This window comes from Helianthus annuus, chromosome 16 (assembly GCF_002127325.2).
Source record: "Helianthus annuus cultivar XRQ/B chromosome 16, HanXRQr2.0-SUNRISE, whole genome shotgun sequence".
NCBI lineage: Eukaryota > Viridiplantae > Streptophyta > Magnoliopsida > Asterales > Asteraceae > Helianthus > Helianthus annuus.
The window spans coordinates 114,801,390-114,821,947 of NC_035448.2; positions in this window are offsets into that span (position 1 = coordinate 114,801,390).

The window sequence follows — 20,558 nt, forward strand, 5'->3', positions numbered from 1 at the left end:
TCGCATATGACAATATCCTTAACCATGAACTAAGAATTACGAAACATAAATCCACTCACACATCACGAAATCATGCTACCATGTATGACAAGAAAACACAACACGAAAAGTGGCAAGAGTATACTAACCGAATAGGATTAAGATGAGATCAGGAAAAGTCTTCGAATGAAGGATAGGAGACTGCCATCGGTTCCAGCGAAGGAGGAGGAGGATTAGGGTTTTGGAGTTCTTTCCTCGTGTGCAATATGTGATAAGTCACACACAAAAGTGTGTACGTATAAGCATAACAGGACAGGCCGAGCCCAGCATGGGCTGAGATTAGCTTAGCGATGAGGAGGGATTGGGCCGAGAGCCCAAACTATTTAAGTAGTGGTGTACGGTTACGAGCGGAGTCTGCGGTCCGAAGGTTTTTGTGTGATCCGAGATGAAGTGCGACTAAGGGTTCCCCACCAAATCATACGTTCACAAACATACATATGATATTAACCACGTACTCTTTAACAAATACATTCACATATAATATTTCACGTATCACATAAAACAATATATAAACGTTCAAACGAGTTACATCAACACAAAGATAGGTTCTGAAATACGAGTTGTCACATCATCCCCAAGTTGAAAGAAATTTCGCCCCGAAATTTGATAAGCACCCTCAGAGAAAAAGAATTGGTAGCTCAAGATGACCGCGGATTTCCTTGGGTGCCACATCATCCCCAACTTGAAAGGGATTTCGTCCCGAAATTCACCTAGTTGCATGGGGAATGATTCAGTAGTTTTGGACATGCGAGGATACTTGAGCTTCATCTGATTTTGCATTCCTACGCGAACTCCGGTCCACATCTAGAGTTCCAGCGAACTCGCGCGGTTGGAATTCGACTATGTTAAGGAACCTGGTCCATGCTTTCAACAGATTTCTCGACAACTGTAACTTGTCATTAACCCTTGCGCTAGTAGGGGCATCACAAGTGTTTCATTGAACAATACTTCTTAGGTCCGAGACATAAATGACATAGTGAACATTACTCGATTCGTCAGGTAACTCGAGTTTGTAGGCCACGTGATCGATTCTCTCTAGAATTTCGAATGACTCAATGTAACGTAAACTAAGCTTGCCACACTTCCCAAGCGTACCACACCCTCCCAGGGTGAGACTTTCAACATGATACGATTTCCTACAGCGAACTCCCAGTATTTCCTAAGCTTATCAACTTTCCTGACGGCCACGCATTGCCGCCAAACGATTTCCAATCTAAATAATCTGCCCAAGTATTTCAAGTGCGAGTCCTGGACCCATGATTAGGTTGCCATCCACCTCATTCCATGAGGAGATCGGCATTGTCATCCGTGCAATGCCTCATACAGAGCTTTATGCATACTAATACGGTAGCGGCTGCAGTAGAGCTTACCCAAAGATAGGTGTCCTTCCCACATGTTTACTAGAGTCAATCGCGCACATGCTAGCAGCATGTCTTCGTGTGTCGGGAGGGTTCGTTACTCTATCCGGTTATCCTACAGTGATAAGTAATGCTCATATCTAGACGTGAGCCAAGGGTGTTGTGTATTGCCTGACACGAATCAAGGATAGATCAAAATCAGATATGACAGGAGTTGGCGCCTCGTGCCCTAAAGCCGCCACTCTCAGAGGAATATTCACAAGCTGTGAAGACTCGTCAGTTCGTCGATTACAAGAAAGTGTGCTAGTAACGTGAGTCCATCAACGATCACCCAGATGATAATGTTTCCGTTTCAAGTTGTAAGTAGACCAGTGGCAAAATTCATACCAGTCTGTTGTCATCTCCAAATAGGTGTTTCTGATTGCTAATATTCCACCTTGACTTTCCCACAAGTCAAACATCGTTCTCATGCGTCGCTATGTGGGCCTTCAGGCCCGGTCACTCGTACATGGTCTTCAGGTTTTTAATACATCCCATCAAAACTCAAATGAATATGATATCGAGGCCCGTGTGCTCCGCCTGCACCAGTTCCCTAAGGTTGCTGTATAGTAAGGTCCATATTCGTTCCATGAAGTAGCAAATATCGTCCGACCTGCCAAGGGTTGCTTCCCCATGCCCCGCAGGGGTCAATCTTGGGAACTCTCTTCCTTCAATTCTCCAGTTTGAACGAGGCGAGTCTGATCAGGTATGTTAGAGTCGATAGCAAGCTGCGAAGCTCGTGCACGTCCAGGTTTCACTGTCGTATTCATTCAAAAGTTCCATCCAGCGGTGCCATCACATGTTTCGCTCACACGGGAGGCCCTTGTGATCGGTCTTGGTAGTGCATTTGGTACCGTCCAAGTAATGCCTCCAACTTAAATCCAAAGACCAGGGCTTCCACTGCAGGTCGTGACTCGTGCAGTTCTTCCTGTAAGTCCATTACGTAAGTCATCACTTTCTCGTGTTGCGTCGGCGTGTAAACATTGCAGAGTTGGGATTTGAAAGCTGAGAAGACGTCCTCCTGTTTTGTCCTTCACGATCACAGCACCCTACTGTGCTAAAGAGATTTATGCTGCGCGATCTTCGAAAATCCCGTGGTGAATCTGTGATAGAGTCTAGTGTGACCAAGAAATTGTTGCATCCTCGAAGGGATCTTTGGTGCGGAACAATATCTAACGAAATGGGTCTTTAGCGAGATCCACGTGCATTCCTACTCCGATGATCATATGACCAAAAAGGTATCTCTCGAATCCAGAAGTTACCTTTAACAAGACTTCGCGCGGAGTGGCTCCTCCCTCAGGAGCCCTAAAATAAGATACAAATGCCGCCCATGATGTTCCTTCCTCTTGGAATTGATCCAGAACGTCATCCATAAATACGGTCAATTCATGTGGTCCTAAAGCTGCTGGTGTGTTGATTAACTCAATGGTCATGGTGTACAAAAATCGCAATGGCCGTATTGCGTTCGATATGCCGTTTCAGGAACATTCTCCTCTTGGTCTTCCGTCTATACATGGTCGAGGCAAACGGTTCTTGACTGTCACCTTGCTGAGTTCTCGATAGTTAATACACATGTCCAACGATAAGGCTTATCTTTACGGATATAATTGGGGCTCCCTAGAGCAAAAACTAGATCCGACGAAACTCCTGTCTCACAGTTCCTGTAATTGATTTGACAGTTCTTGCAGCCCTCCTGGCGCAAGACTGTAAGAGGTACGAAGAATCATGGCTGCCTCTGGCGCAGGATCAAACTGAGATTCCATCTAACAGTTGTGGAAGTAAACCTGAAAGTTCCTCGAGTAGCTCATCGAAAGAAATCACGAACAGTTGTCGGATCCTCGATCCTCTTTTCCTTGGCTTTAACATCGGTACGAGTGCCAACATAGCGGAGTAATCCCTCTGTAGACACTTCTGGTCCTTCATTGCTGATATGATGCTACCCTTTACACCACTCCGACACTTCAAAGTATAAAGCGACACAAAATTTCCTTCCCACAGGGCGTATCAACGAGATGTCTGGATAATCAATCTACGCAACCACTGCATCAAAGTCATCAAGGATAGTAGAAGGAAGGTCGACGTCGAACACTTGTCCCACAAGGTCGAGTTTGCATCCCAACGAACATATAAAGTTTCAGTTGACTTGCCGTCAGTCGATTCGTTATCAAGAACGTGCAGGCCACCATGCTGTTGTATTCCTGGCGTCGCTCACGCCAATCCTAAATGCCCCTCCACGAGCATCATTTCCAATGTTGTTGCTATTGTTACGAGGATTTCTAGTACTTCTGTCGTTCCCTTGGTTGTTGTCTTCTTGATTTAACAATGGGCGATCCATGTCGTAGGCACCTTCATTTCCCTACTATAGACTACGATTACGAGTGCCTTGATGTTGCCGTGACTGTTGCCTCTACTGTTGTTGCTCGAAACAGAGCCCTACGATCTTTCACCAACATGGTCCATCATAACACATTCAGTGCCGCGTCCTAAGGCGCCGCTCGTTGCGCTGGCAGTTATCCATTCCTTTCTACAGTCCATTGTCATCGTGTATGTCCCGTTTGGTTTGTAAGAGTTGACTCCCATAAGTCGCTAACTAGGGTGAATGATCCGTTTGAAGCCAATTCGCTGGTGTTCGTTGCCGGTAATCAGGGTTGTCCAAATACTGAGGTCGGTAAAATACTACGCTCACCCTTTTGTCTATCGATCTAGCAAGTCGATTGAGTAATACGCGGTATGCTGCGAGAGTGTTGTAGAAGTGATCACACTTCGGAGTCTAAGACGTCAATACATAGAGTCCCAGCAAACGAAGAGAAGCGACAAAAGGTATAGACCAGCTCAAGGACGTTCGTTCAAGCACCTAACATTCTACACGTTTCGCTAGGCGTTCAGATGTGTGTTCAGATAATACTTGATAGCATCGAGATTTGTAAGGATTCAGAAAGGAGTGAAAAGATCATGTTCGAGTAGGAGACAATCACTGCTATGACTCCTATGGACTGTTGTGTTCTAACATAACGTCAATTAACAGAGTGGAACCCCTCTCACACTCGTTAAGCCTCACTGGGACTCACATGCACCCCACATTATTATTATGTGTGCACCCATAATAATAAGGCAATTTGCATGCTTATCTCAGTGCCTTTTAACTCGCGCTAAAAGGTTCCCCTCACCCAAACAGCAAACGTAAGGTATCACAGGGTTAAGAATCACAATAGTCAATGGATAGTGTCACACTAACAGATCACATAACAAGGGTTGGTAGTATAAGGGCTCATGCTGCTGTGCCAAGTGTGAATTCACGTGTAATGTTATACATATGTGTACACTAGATATACTATGCAATAGTAAATGAGAAACGAACCTTGCAGTCTGGAGCTGAGTGTCATGGTCGATTTCGGTACTGTTCGGTTATAGTCTGGTTTTATAAAAACGTTTTAAAACCAAGTTCACTATAACCAGTGGCTCTGATACCAAACTGTCACACCCCCAAAATACCACATGCGGGAACACCGCGGGATGTGTGACGTACCAGGACTCGAGCCACTAATCACATTGAACCACGCATTGTATTTAAACAAAACATATCATTAATTGTCAATTGTAAAACCAATCATAGGATTAAACCAAAAGAGTTGTGTAGCGGAAGCATATAGTAAATTGTTAAACAACTGTTTCATAATAAGTATTCAAAACCAATGTATCAATGTACGTATATCCAAGAGCCTCGATCCATGACCACTCCAGCACTCCCAGATAGCAAGTCCATGTCAAGCAATCTAATGACCTGCAAGCATGCAGACAAGTGTGTCAGACGACGCTGGTGAGTTCAAAGTTTGTTTACTCGTTTAATTACCAGATGTGTGTTTACAACAGTTCATCGTTTAGTTTTGATGTTGTTATTACTCGATTACCGTATGTGGCGACTAGATGTGAATGCCCAACCCCAATGCCTCCATTTAGGCATTGGTCATGAGGTCAAGGTATCAAACAACCTTGAATAGATGTAAGGGGTCTTATATATACACGATGAGAATGCCCAACCCCAATGCCTCTAACCAGGCATTGGTCATGAAGTCCAGGTAATTAGTTCACGCCCGTCCTTTCGGCCCGGTGTGAGGGTGCCAAACCTAATAGCGCTATCAACTAAATACCTCGTTGCTTCTTCAGCAACACGGTAGATGTATGGGGTCTTACATGATTTATACTGTGTTCAATAACCAACATCCCAAATAACAGTTTACCCAGTATTCCCTTCAGAAACGTTTACCAGATGTCCCAAACCACCGGGACGCATGCTTAGAAAAGTGCAGTGAACTCACCTTTGATTTGCTCGGTAAGACTAGTTACGGGTTCAAGTTGTTCAAATCAATCCTAACATGGTTATCAATAAAGATCAGACTCATGCACCAAAATTCTCTTATTCTAGCAAGTTGCAAACACAGATTGATCACTTCGTGGCACATATAGCATAACAGTTCACGCAAGTTCATATCATAGGTCGACCATATGCAGTTTATGTATGCGATCCAAACCAATATGATACATTTTTCTTTTCATAAGATCATCAACACATAACAAACATAGCATGTAAGCCTACTTGGACCCGGTTGGGTTTGGGCCCAACAAGAAATTATGAGTTGCTGTGCGGGCCGGCGCACATCAAGACGGTGCGGCCCAGCTGTGACCAGCCCGTCACTTCGCTGCTGGCCACCCTAAGGCTGACCCAGCTCACTTGTTTCGCTCGGCTGCGGCCCAGATGTCATGGGGTGGGCCTGCAGTTTGGGTTTGGCCTGATTCATAAGTAAGACCCACATATATTTAGCAACTAACCCAAACAGTATGATTATGCAATTTAAACTCGGCCAAGGGTAAAGTTCGGACAAGGGCTTCTCCTTCAAAAGTCGGACATGGGGGGTGGGGGTTAAAACTCGGACCCAAGTCCACCCACTAAAGAAATTCGGACCATCATGAACAAGCAAAGCTCGGACCGCATTCATATGATAAAGTCAGACCATCTAACACAAGTTTAAAAGTCGGACAGCCCTTGAAATCTTGTAAAAGTCGGACTCATGTGCATATGTTACAAAAGCTCGGACATGATACATTATATCACAAAGGTCGGACATGCTTTCCATCATCCACAATTACAATCAGAAACCCTATGCATAACAATTCATCAACATGTGCGACCCACTCATATGCAAACAATCAACATACATCATCAAGTCACTATTGCATGTGAGGTAACAGCTAGGGTTTGTTGGCCATTAGCTTGAGTGGTCAAATCAAATAAGAGGTCCAATTACATTTTATCACCTACAATTGTGGTGCAACTGAATATATATATACATATGGCACAATGGCCGACCACCCAAATAAATTCCTATTCAATTGGCTGCACTTTCTGTACAAATCTCATGCATTCCCAAAACAATAGGCAATAATTAGATTCTACCAAGTCACAGAGCATTCACAAATCGTAATCTAATCAACACTATGTAATCGAGGTCATCACGTTATGTCTTTTTAATATATTCACATACACTTTTGTTAATCCAAATCGCATATGACAATATCCTTAACCATGAACTAAGAATTACGAAACATAAATCCACTCACACATCACGAAATCATGCTACCATGTATGACAAGAAAACACAACACGAAAAGTGGCAAGAGTATACTAACCGAATAGGATTAAGATGAGATCAGGAAAAGTCTTCGAAGGAAGGATAGGAGACTGCCATCGGTTCCAGCGAAGGAGGAGGAGGATTAGGGTTTTGGAGTTCTTTCCTCGTGTGCAATATGTGATAAGTCACACACAAAAGTGTGTACGTATAAGCATAACAGGACAGGCCGAGCCCAGCATGGGCTGAGATTAGCTTAGCGATGAGGAGGGATTGGGCCGAGAGCCCAAACTATTTAAGTAGTGGTGTACGGTTACGAGCGGAGTCTGCGGTCCGAAGGTTTTTGTGTGATCCGAGATGAAGTGCGACTAAGGGTTCCCCACCAAATCATACGTTCACAAACATACATATGATATTAACCACGTACTCTTTAACAAATACATTCACATATAATATTTCACGTATCACATAAAACAATATATAAACGTTCAAACGAGTTACATCAACACAAAGATAGGTTCTGAAATACGAGTTGTCACAGACGATGTGAACGTGACATCAATATTTTCTGGCAAGTTATCTGACGGCCCAGACTCCCATTGTAAGTTAATTGCCTTTTTGACTCTTTCGGAATTTGGATTTCGAGGCGAATATCCATTTTCGACCGGGGGCGGACATCTATTGTAGACAACACTTGGTTTCTTACCAGAAATTTCTACTTCATACTCTTCTTTTGTCTCGGACTTCTTTTCTTCCGAAGTCTTTTCTTCCTCAAATGTCTTCAATCTTTCCACAATCGGATATATCCCGTTAACAACAAAAGTAGAACATGAGTAACTTTTCAATAAATTGTTGACTCTTTCAGTTTCAATTCTTTGTGTTGCCAACTTCAATTCCAGCTCAGCAAACTTCTCTGTGTAGTAGTTAACATTGTCAAGCTGTCTCATGTATGCTCCTTTGAGTGTATTCATTGCTACAGCTTGTTCACTATTTGACTCGGTGTACTTGTTAATCTCTCTGTTCAAAGTATCATATGATTCTTTCAACCTTTTTATGTTGTGTAGCAGCTCATTGTTTTGTTTGATCAAAGAATCACAATTCATGCACTTCTCAGGAACTTTGACTGCTTCAGTATCAGCTTTGATCTCAAATTCTGGAACTTCTTTGACTGTTCTCACTTGAATTATTTCTGCTCTTTTCTTTTTCTCAGCTTCAGCTTTTCTTCTTTCTTCTTCTTCTTCCTCTTCTTCATATCTTTTCCATTTCTCCTCTTCAGCTTCCCTAATTCTTCTGTATTTTTCTGCCCAATATCTATCAGAAGCATTAGCAACAAAAGCTTTAGCATTTAACATCTCTTTCTCCATAAATTTTTATCTGGGCAAAAATTGTCCCGACTGAAACCTTCTGGAAATTTTTCATCATCTTGATCTGCCAAACACACTTTACTGTCCGTTGGAATGTATTTATCCCAGCTGAATCCACCATCCTTACCCTGATTAACCAAACACGCTCTCTTTGAATCTTCAATTTCTTTTCTACCATGTGCAGTTTGAGCTTGATGCGGTGCCTGTTGTTGTTGATATGGCTGTTGTGTGACTTGATGATAAATCGCCTTTTTGTGGTAGTCGTTGTTTCCGAAAGGATTTTGAGCTCCACTAGCTTCACGATTTGTGCGCTCTCTTGAAATGCCCCTTTTCCCTGCAACGAAAACAAGTAACTTTAGACTTATCAAAACCTAAAGTTGAAACATGTGCCTCGCGTAAATCATCTCTGCCTGTAATTTGTTTGAACTTTTCAGCCCTTCTCAACACACTAGCCATACACCATTTTATATCCATCAATTCCATTTCCTCGGCATCAATTTGATCGTAATCCTCTTTCATGAGCATTGGATTCCCGATCCTCCCTGCAACTAAGCCTCCATAAGATTCAAGCACTGTCACCAACAAAGACATGTGACTTTTAGCAACTTCTTCAATATTATTCTGATCATTTTCAAGTTTTAACGCAATGTTGCATTGAAGAACTTTGCCACTCTTTGTTGTAGAAAACTGTGGATCATATGTTGGAAATGAAGAAAATCATGTTGTGCTGCTTGATCCCTGAGATGAAATTTCAGAAGAACCTTTTGCATTAAAAGCAGTTTCAACCTTTGGAGAGAAATTTGTCTTTTCACTAACACCACTTTTAAAGTACAAACCGATGTCTTGTTCTCCATCATAGTTCTTCATTCTGGCAATCTTCCTTTGCTCCATCTCTTGAGCCTCCAGATGTTTGATGAATTCACCCAGTGTTAATTTTTTATATTCTTTTCTATTATTCCTCAACATCATCAAATACGTTCCCCAAAGGTCATGTGGTAACGCATCAGCTAATTTCTCAATCAGTTCATAAGTATCTCTTTTTATGCCTAATTTTGTCATATTTCTCACCAAGTTACAATATCTTTCAATAATTTGCTTAGTGTTTTCTGATTTCAAACCATGGAATAGATCAAATTCTTTCTTCATAAGTGACATCTTGTTCTTGAGCATGTCTTCACTTCCCAGAAATTTTGCTTCCAATTCATTCCAGATTGAATATGCACTTCCATCATGTTGAAGCAAAACCAATATGTCTTCTTTAATTGCTTGCTGTAACAGACTCACCATTAATTTCTCATCTCTATACTTCTTTTTCTCATCAGCACTCATTTCTCGAATTGGCATTTCTTTTCCATTGTTTACTGTTGGTCGTTCATATTGAAACTCATTATGTTCCCAAGCATCTAGATGATACGCTTCGACCCAGGTACCAAAACGTTCGGACCAAACGTTATAATCATCAATATCCAAAAGCTTAGGTGGTTTCTGTGATGTCCCTGTTTCATTCTCAAGCAATGCACTCTGAGTAATGTTCATTGGACCAGCAAAGGCATTATAAAACTCGTTGTCCATGATTCATTTTTTAAAAAATTCACAATCTACCAAGTTCAAGCGAAATAGCAAGAATACACTTTCAAGCAAAACCTTCTTTTGAAGCGGAATCAACAATAACAGTCTTTCAAGCGAAATAGTTGAAGCGGAATCACAAAGTAAGTTCAAGCGGAATCTCCTGTGATCACCAGCTGAAGCGGAATCAGGTTACTTTTCAAGCGAAACCTCTGTTTCGAGCGGAATTATCGAAACTTTCAAGCGGAATCTCGATATTCAAGCGAAAACAGTATATTCGAGCGAAATCACTCCATTTTTTCAAGCGAGATCAAGAACAAATTCAAGCGGAATCACTGTGACGTCATCATTTCGAACATGATTTCAAGCGAAATAGCAAAAATCTTAAGTTTTAGATCGATTTTACTTTTGAAACTTTCAAAGATTTATCAAAACATGATTGCGCGTGTTATGAGAAAAATTGAGCCAATTTTACCGTGAAAAATGTTTCAATTTGAAAAAGGAGGTGTAGAAAAGCAGAAAATACAGCTGAAATGGCAAGAACTCTTCCTCCTGAGCTCTGATACCACTTGTAGGATCGTTTTCAGACCCGAACGAGTCGATCAGAAGAGTAATTCACCAATTCAAGAGGCGGAAACTAATGAATCAGTGTTATTTCAGCCGTATTCACTTTAAAATGTTGATTTTATTGATATACAATCCTTTTACAAGCACGACAACACTTCGGCAGCACTTCGTTGCAAACCAGAAGACCATCCCCATGATTTCGCTCCAAACAACCCTATTTATAGGCAGCCTTATTCCGCTTGAACATGACATGTTAAGTTCAAGCGAAATCACTACAAGACAACTCAAGCGGAAACATGACTAAACTCTCGAGCGGAATAAAAATATTATGGGATTTCGCTTGAAATGACAAGTGGTCATTTCAAGCAGAATCACCTTCAAATACCAATTTCTTGGATTCCGAGCCCTAAACTAGCTATCTCTATACAAGACTCGATACAAGACGAAGTCGACAAACGAATGCACCAACAATTGGAATGAAACCAAGCAACCCTATTTATAGCTGAAGCAGAGAATCAACACGGCCCCGTGCCCTTCTGGCACGACCCCGTGGCCTTCAATCTCTCTCCTCTTCATTAACTACAGTGTCAGGCCTTGTACTAACACGGCCCCGTGTGTCAATGACACGGCCCCGTGGCAATTGTACTTGCTGCACTATCTCAAATTCTACGAATCTTAGAGTTGACCACGCCCCGCGTTGCCTTAGCACGGCCCAATGTTGGTCTTTCATTTTTGTCTTTTGCTGTTGTCTTTTCTTCTGCAGAGAATCATGACTCGGCACGGTCCATGCCTGGTGGGCATGGCCCCATGCCAGAGCTTCTATTCTTGTTATTTTGTTGGTTTGGATGTGGATGCGGGCTTAGCGAGTCGTGTCAATCCTCCTTCTTTGTGTTTATGTTGGTTTCTGCTGTTAATTTGCTTCTTTTGTACGTTTAAGCTCTTTTGACCCTGTAAATTAAAAAGGAACAAAGAAACACATTTTTTCCAACATTAGTACCGAAAAGGGTTGATTTTATGTCGTATTTGGTATAATTTATATGTTGTATTTTACGCACATCAATATATATAAGAGAAGGATCCGTTAGGAACCACCCGTTTGGTACCAACTGCTTTTCCATCCCACAGAGATACTCATCCTCAATATTCCTTTCTTTAAGAGCTTCTCTCTGCGCGGCTCGAATGCGCAATGAGAGGTCTGTCTGGACAATCATTTCTAAAGCCCTAACCCTTATGGGCTTGATCCTTTCTTTCCAACTTAGGGCATCGACGACCACATTCGCCTTCCCTGGGTGATACTTGATCTCACAATCATAATCATTCAACAGCTCTACCCAGCGTCTTTGCCTCATGTTAAGCTCTTTTTGATCAAAAATGTGCTGCAGGCTTTTGTGATAAGTGAAGATGGTGCATCGCGTGCCATATAAGTAATGTCGCTAGATCTTCAATGCGAATACCACCGCGCCTAATTCCAAATCATGCGTGGTATAATTTTTCTCGTGGACCTTCAACTGGCGAGAAGCATATGCTATAACTTTTGGACGCTGCATTAGCACACAGCCTAAACCCTGACGTGAGGCGTCACAATATACCACGAAGTCGTCCGTGCCTTCGGGCAGCGATAGAATTGGTGCGTTGCAAAGTATGTTCTTCAACAACTGAAACGCTTCTTCTTGGTTGTCTCCCCAATCAAACTTCTTGTCTTTCTGTGTGAGAGTGGTCAGAGGCTGAGCGATTTTCGAGAAATCTTCAATGACCCTACGATAATAACCAGCCAAACCTAGAAACTGTCGAATCTCGGTTGGCGTCTTTGGAGTTTCCCAGTTCTTGATCGCCTCGATCTTTGTGGGATCCACATGAATTCCATTCCCATTAACCACATGACCAAGAAACTGAACTTCGCGTAACCAGAACTCGCACTTCGAGAACTTCGCATACAACTTCTCCTTTTTAAGTAGCTCTAAAATAGCTCTTAAGTGTTGCTCATGTTCTTCTTTCGTCTTCGAGTAGATCAAATTGTCATCAATGAACACAATCACAAACTTATCGAGGTAGGGCTTGCAGACTCTGTTCATTAAATCTTGAACTCTGCTGGTGTGTTCGTCAAACCAAACGGCATAACCAGGAACTCGTAATGTCCATATCGAGTTCTAAAAGCAGTCTTGGGAATACTTTCCTCTTGAATTCTCAACTGGTGATAACCTGATCGAAGATCGATCTTTGAGTAAAAGCTTGAACCCTGCAACTGATCGAATAGGTCATCGATCCTGGGCAAAGGATATCTGTTCTTAATGGTCAACTTGTTCAGCTCCCGGTAGTCGACACACATGCGAAAACTACCATCTTTCTTCTTAACAGAAAAAACTGGAGCTCCCCAAGGCGAGAAGCTTGGTCTGATAAATCCTTTATCCAACAGCTCCTGGAGTTACGTTGACAGCTCTTGCATTTCCGAAGGTGCGAGTCGATAAGGTACCTTAGCTATAGGTGCAACGCCTGGAACCAAGTCAATATGAAACTCGACTTGCGTTTGCGGCGGCAATCCTGGCAAGTCTTCTGGAAAGACTTCAGGATATTCCTTCACGACTGGAATATCTTCTATTTTTGGCTCAGCAGCTTCTTTATCAACGATGTGTGCCAAGAAGGCGACACATCCCTTCTTCAAACACTTTCTAGCTTTCAAACAACTAATGATCCTTAGAGGCGTCTCGTGCTTCTCTCCGTGTACCACAATCGTTTCTCCATCCGCCATTGGGATGCGAATGATCTTCTCGTGACATACAATCCCAGCTTTGTTGCTTGACAACCAATCCATCCCTACTACCACATCGAAGCTTCCCAATTCGACTGGCAGTAGATCCAGTGTAAACTCGTGTTCTCCCAGCTCTATTACGCAACCTCTGATAACTTCATTCGTTTCAACTAGCTTTCCATTAGCCAGTTCAACTGAGTACGGAATGTCTAACTTACTAGCAGTTAACCCAAGCATTTTCTTAAATACTAGCGATACAAAACTATAGTCGGCACCAGTATCAAATAGCACAGATGCAAAGTGTTGATTTATAGGGAACGTACCAGTGACAACATTTGGATCTTGGCGCGCTTCCCTTGCACCGATGTTGAATACTCTTCCTTGAGGTTGATTGAGTTTTGGGCATTCACGCTTGAAGTGCCCGACGTCTCCGCAGTTAAAACATCCTGGTCCTCGACCATTCCCATTTCCATTTCCACCTTGAGCGTTGTTTTGGTTGCGATTTCCACTCCCAGCTTGGTTGGCAAAATTTCCCCGGTTTCCATTTCCGCCATTCCCTCCTTGTGGGCGGTTTACAACTCCATTACCTCCACGGTTGTTGTTACCAAAACCCCTTTGGCCGCCACGGCCAGTACCAACCCAACAAGTTTCTTTCGACTGGCCCATTCTTCCATAAGATTCACATTTCCCAGATCTACATCGTCCCTCATGATGCAATTGACAAGCGTTACACTTGGGCAAGGTGCCCATATACCCTTTTCCTTTGGCCTTGGCTGGTGCGCTTGTCTCACCCTTCTTGTTCGAACTGCTTGTACCTTGCTTAAAGTTGGAGAACTTTCTTTTGTTTTCTCATGAGGATTCAACATATGTTTCTTTCTTCTTTGGTTCAGAAATTGAAAACTTGTTCAACCGGATAGCTTCCTCGGTTAGTGACACGCTCAGGTCGATGGCTTCAGTAATTGTTGCCGGTTTTGACGATGTAACCATGCTCATAATCTGAGGTGCCAACCCCAGATAAAACGCTCCACGCGTTTGAATTCAGGCGTAACCATGTATGGTACCACATGGGACAGATCATGAAACCTCTGAACATACTCGGCGATTTTTGGGCCGTCCATCTTAAGGTTGCAAAATTCCGTTTCCAGCTTTTGTATTTCGGCCCGTGAACAGTATTTCTTCCTCATGAGCTCCTTCAGCTCAGTCCATGTCAATGCATATGCCGCCGCCTCTCCCAGGGTCTGTACTTGCAGATTCCACCATGATAAAGCACCATCAAGAAAGAGCCCTGAGATGTATGTAACTTGCTGTTCAGGAGCACACTTGCTCATCCTTAAGATAGAATCCGTCTTTTCTGCCCATTGAACATATGCCACTGCACCCCCGGTGCCATCAAAGTTAAGCGGTTTGCAGTCTAGAAATTGTTTGTAGGTGCAGCCTGTCCAAGCAATGTTATTCATAGAAAACATTAGCAATTGCACATGAAATGTCCAAGTGTAGCGTAATGTGTCTCGAGTGACTCAACATGACCATTTGGTGGGTTGTTGTTTCTTGAGGTATTCCCGCTGGTCACAGCGCGGGAGGCCTCGTAGTCAGCAATGGCTTGCGAAATTCTTGCTTGCAATTCTGCCTCAGTAGTGGGCAGGCGGTTATCCCTTCTTGGTGGCATTTTCTATAAGAAGATTGTATTGGTCAAGTCATAATATATAATGAGTACGTAATATGCGCATGTAGTAACATTCATCAACCTTATAACACATAACATCCCATGTTATACTATAAAACAAATAATTCAACAACGCATATAATGAGAATACCGCGATTGAGCTATCATATAATCACGACCACAAATACAGTGTTTACAAGTTTTACAAACGTATCATACATCCAAAAGAGACTAAGGGTCATGTCACCCTTGACTGAACTATCTAGTCATATACAACAACCAAAAATCAAATATCAAAAGTCATCATGTCATCCTGTGGTCTTCAAAATGCTGTATAGTCTGGCTCAATCGCTGTCTTCTCATCAAAAGTAACGCTACCTGCAACAGACCAAAAATATCCTCAAGCTGATGGGGGAGGAGGAGGAGGGAAGAAAAGCAAACGGCACAAACGCACCCGATCCTCCTCAAGCGCGTGGACAACGCGCAGCAGGTAAGCAATCTGCTGCTCCGGAGTGAGAAAGCGAACATCAGAATCCGGGTGTAGTGGAAGAGGAGCTGGTGGTGTAGAAAAAGGAGACTGGCAATGACAAGGGGCGAAGTCCACAGGAACGGCTCGCCTGAGGGTGCAAAGGGACATGTGGTGTGTGCAGCCGGTGTAAAGGAGGGCATAGATGGAAAAGCTGATGTCGTGGGTGGCACGTGATCGGGCTGCTGTGTGGAAGGTCCTTCCCCTGGACGGGGATGGGGTATGTCCTGGAGGAAAGTGATGGGTAAGTCTGTGCGGTGGACATCAGATACATGCGGATAAAACTGGGGAACATCAAGAGGTGCAAAAACAGGTGCAACAGGGGGTGTAACTGGTACAACAAAAGATGGATAATCGTCGTCCTCGACCCACCCATTACGGGTGTCAGCATATCTGGGATCGACATGTGTGGCAAAAGGTGCACGATCAACAAACACCGGCACAGGATTAGGCAGAGGTGCATCAGCAACAGGAATATCTGAAACCGGTGGTACGATGACTGGTGCATCGATAACGGGTAATGCAATGACTGGTATGTCAACGTGATCAGGCTCTGGTAAAGGATCAGGCAAAAGTGCAACGGCTGGAACATCAATATGGTCATGAGCAATGACAGGCTCTGGGCCAACTAGAGCAGGCTCAGCAGGTACAAACTCGACCTCAGGATCTGGGTCGACGTCACGGGGAACGAAGGGTGCAACAGACATCGCCATGTCTGAATCGGAGTCAGAGGAGTAGTGCTGCATGCCCCATTCGTGAAGAGAAGCGGACGCTACAGACTCAAACGAGCCTGGACTAGACGGGTCGGATAAGGCCTCCTCAACAGGAGCCTATTCGTGAAGAGAAGCAGACGCTACAGACTCAAACGAGTCTGGACCAGACGGATCGGATAAGGCCTCCTCAACAGGAGCCTCGACAGGGACAATGGGGTCAGCAACGAGAACATCAGCAGGTGGTACGACGTCGTCCATCAGGGCCCGACCATCCTGGTCACCCTCCGGGGACCCTCAATGAACAGATCGATGTCGTCATCAGCTAACTCGACAAGTGGCAGATCCTCGACATGAACTGCATCGAGGGGGAGTGGAGCAGGGATCTGAATAAGGGGTAGATCCCCGTCGAAAGGACCATCAGCTAAAGGTACATCATCCCCAAAGTCTGGTAGAGCAAAAGGCTGGAAGTCATCCTCATCAGTGCTCGTAGTATCCGATGTATGAACCTCGCTCTCAGGTAGGATCTCGTCGTCCGAGACTATCGCCATGGGATCCAAGGTGTCTGACACTCCGGTATTAGAAGATGATGGCATGGTGTCTGTAACACAACCACACATGTGCACATATATCAACATGAAATCAAATAAGCATGTAAGTCACAACAATGTAAGCAAGTAATCATCCTAGTCTTCCCCAGACTATCCCACCCAGTCTCTCAGACTAAATTCCCTAGTCTCTCAGACTAACTCCCTGGCCTCAAAGACCAAACCTTCCCAGTCTCTAAGACTAACTCCCTGGTCTCTAAGACCAACTCCTTGGTCTCTAAGACCAACTCCTCCCAGTCTCTAAGACCAAAACCTCCCAGTCTATAAGACTAAACCTCCCTAGTCTCTAAGATTGAATCCGCCAGTCTCTAAGACTGAACCTCCCCAGCCTCTATGGTTGAACCTCCCTCAGTATCTAAGACTGAACTTCCCCAGCCTCTAAGGCTGAACCCCCTCAGTCTTTAAGACTGAATTATAGACATGAATTTTGAAATGTGTAATTGTGCCTTTTGTTTCTAAAAATGGTTATACTCTGGATCTGGACGTTTTGTGTATGCAATGTAAAAATGTTGAAAACATTTTCTTGAGAGCCCTGATGATCATAGTCTATACTCGAGAAGGAATCCTAGTTCGCTATGATCGAGGCTCTGATACCAAGCTGTCACACCCTGGCTTTTGCGGAAGCGTGGTTTTAATGGTGTGTCTTCTTAATACCATAGCAACAATCATAACAATGCTATATGATACAAACACAAGATGTTCATCCATTCATTAAGTTTAAAAATACCACAAGATCATTGTTTGAAAATGTCGACACTTAAAATAAGTTACAAACCATACTTGACTATAGTGTGTTCATGAGACACAACAAAAGACTTTAAATAAACGAGGTTTAAAGACGTGTAACCCGTCCAGGTAAGGGTTACACCTCCTAAACCTACCACCTTGGATGACATCTTTATTCAACGCAGCCTGACACATGCATACTCCGCCAGATCCACTAATTCCCTAAAATACATGTAGTTTGAAAAATCAACAAAAAGTTGAGCGAGTTCATGTGTATATGAGTATGTATAAACCTTTGTAAACAATGTATGTATGTATGCCCCGGTATGATTGCAAACAAGGAAAAGATCACCAATGGTTTTTAAGGCCATTGATATGTGTGACGGTATGGGAAGACTCAAACCTAGCAAAGTTGTACCGGGCTCCCGGCTGGAAGACATAGTTCACCACTATGGGCCGCCCCGGCCTCATGGGTGTGGGCTCGCTACACCTAAATAGATCTATCACTCATGCCCCTCGGTCCTGATACGAGGATTAATGGTCCCAAGTATCCACCTACCCTATCACAAGATCTATGGTTCTTTCCTAGGCTAATCATACCAATATTGTAAGTATCCCTTTATAACATGTATTTCACCCCCGAAGTAAATAAACAAAACAGTTTAAAGAAAAGGGGGACATGAACTCACAGTAGTGCGTCTTCAGTATGTGTAACCCAAGTCTCCTCCGCAAACACGACTACCTACAGTGTACTAACGTCTATTAGACGAACGGGTCGTGCCTTTTCTTAGTATGAAGGTTTTTGAGTTACGTTACTTGTGTTCCCAAAATTATTCCAAGTTATAATTATTAGTTAAAATAATTATTTTAACTTTAAATTATAGTTAATGTTTGGAATAATTGTTAAACAATATTTCGCGTTCATACTTTTCAACTATTTTAACTTCTGTATTCCTTCCCAAGGATGGGGTATTTATACATGTATATTTGTAGTTTCGAAAAATATATTTTAAGTCTCACTTAGGAAAATATATTTAACTTATTTGTCCAAAAATAATGTATTTCCAAATATATGTATTTTACCCAAAAATAATATATTTTCACTTCTTTAGTCTCCAAAATAATATTTTACCCAAAATATGTGTGTAAGAGTATCTTCTGGAATAATTCATAAGTTACGTTTTCTTGTTCGGTTTCACAATCTTGTGTGTGTAACTTAAATATTTATTCCGTGATGTTTTCGGTATTATTTTGGAGTTGTAATGTCAAGGTATTTTGTTAAGTTAAATTATTTCACCTTAAAATAATATAAATAGTTCACAAAATATACAAATATTCACACAAGTGTCTTAGTATAAAATATATATTCTAAATATATATTTACCCATTTTTATTTACAAAAACCAACCTCCGATACTTTGTATTTTTGTAACAAAACCTTTGGCGAAGTTTATTTTGAAAAACAAATTTGAAAACATACTCGTAACACTTGTTTAGAAAATATTTTCTAGGTGTTGGAATTTTAGAAAATTTCGCCAGAGTTTCCTTTGTAAATGGAGGTGTCCATGCTTATTAGCATATCATTTTCTTTTCGGAAATCATTCAACCAATCAACAACAAGTTACTAAACGACATTACACTAGTCAAGTGCAAAAACAATGCACTTTACCTAACAACATAAACTTGGTTTTTCATAAAAACGCGTAGTAACTTAGTAGGGTGTTTAGTGGGTTTAGTTACCCTCCAAAGTGTGTTTACTTTTGTTAAAATCTCATTCTCGGGATTTTTAGATGTTCACAACTTGTGAACATATTTTACAAAAATATTTATTTACTACATTTTCATGTTTCACTTGCATCCTTATACTCCTTTTAATTCCAAAAATAATTTATATGCAAGAAAAGTTATGATCCTTCAAAACCCGTCTTTTAACTTGGTTTGTTTAGGAAATCATCCTCAAGGCTTGGATTTACAAGATTACTAGTTTACTTGGTTTATTATTTTTCAAGAAAAATTATCCTACTTTCAAGTTCATGTCTTCACTAGTGGATGATTATTTCATATACTCATAATCATCCCTAACTTGTTAAGCCATGTTTTTAATCATAACTTATCAAGCCTCATATGATGACTAACCATCATATTACTAGTAACCATCAAGAAATCATCAATACATTCAAACAACATCATACTACCATTATTTCATCTAGGTTCTTCATCTTTAAGCTTATGTTACAAGACTTATGTTTATGATCTTTTAGTGTTCTTGAGATTTCATCATAATATAACTACTAACCACCATAAACATGAAGTAAATGAGGATCAAAGAAGCTTACTACTAGCTTTTAAGCTAGGGAAGAAACACTAGAGAAAATGAGTGGATAAAAGCACATGGGAGAGGTCCTTGATGATCCGTGAGTTCCACACTTCGTGATTCAACTTGATGCACCTTGTGGTAAGCTTGGAATTGATGAACAAGAATTGAAAGTGGTGAGTGTATATAGGGGGTGTTTCGGCCGAGCTTCAATGGAGGAGAGGGAGAGAGAGTGAGCTTGGTGATTAGTGAAGATGCTATGTGTTTTATAATCCCCATGATCTATTGTCCAATGGGTAAGATGTCAACTAAAGTACACACATAATCAACCAAATCCTAATAAGAGATTTAGTTGATTTTAAGAAGATTTGAATCAAATCTTGTGAGGGTGGGGTCCCTTGGGGACGGTCACACAAAGGGGGGGGGTAAGATGAAAATTAAATGGTAAAGTTAAGTAGTAGGGTGTTAAGTGTAAGTGTCTTGTGTTTAAGTGTGTACCATGTCTTATGTAGTGTGTTCAAGTGTTCGGGAACCAAGACTAGCTTAGAAAAATAAAAACACTGTTTTTAACAATATTTTTGTGTTCCGGGTAATGTCCGGTTGTTCGCTTTGATACCGTTCCGTTAAAGTGCTAAGTTGTATCGTAAAGTGTACTTTATGTAACTTTTAGTGACCCTTTTAATTCGCGACACTTAGAAAAGCATACAG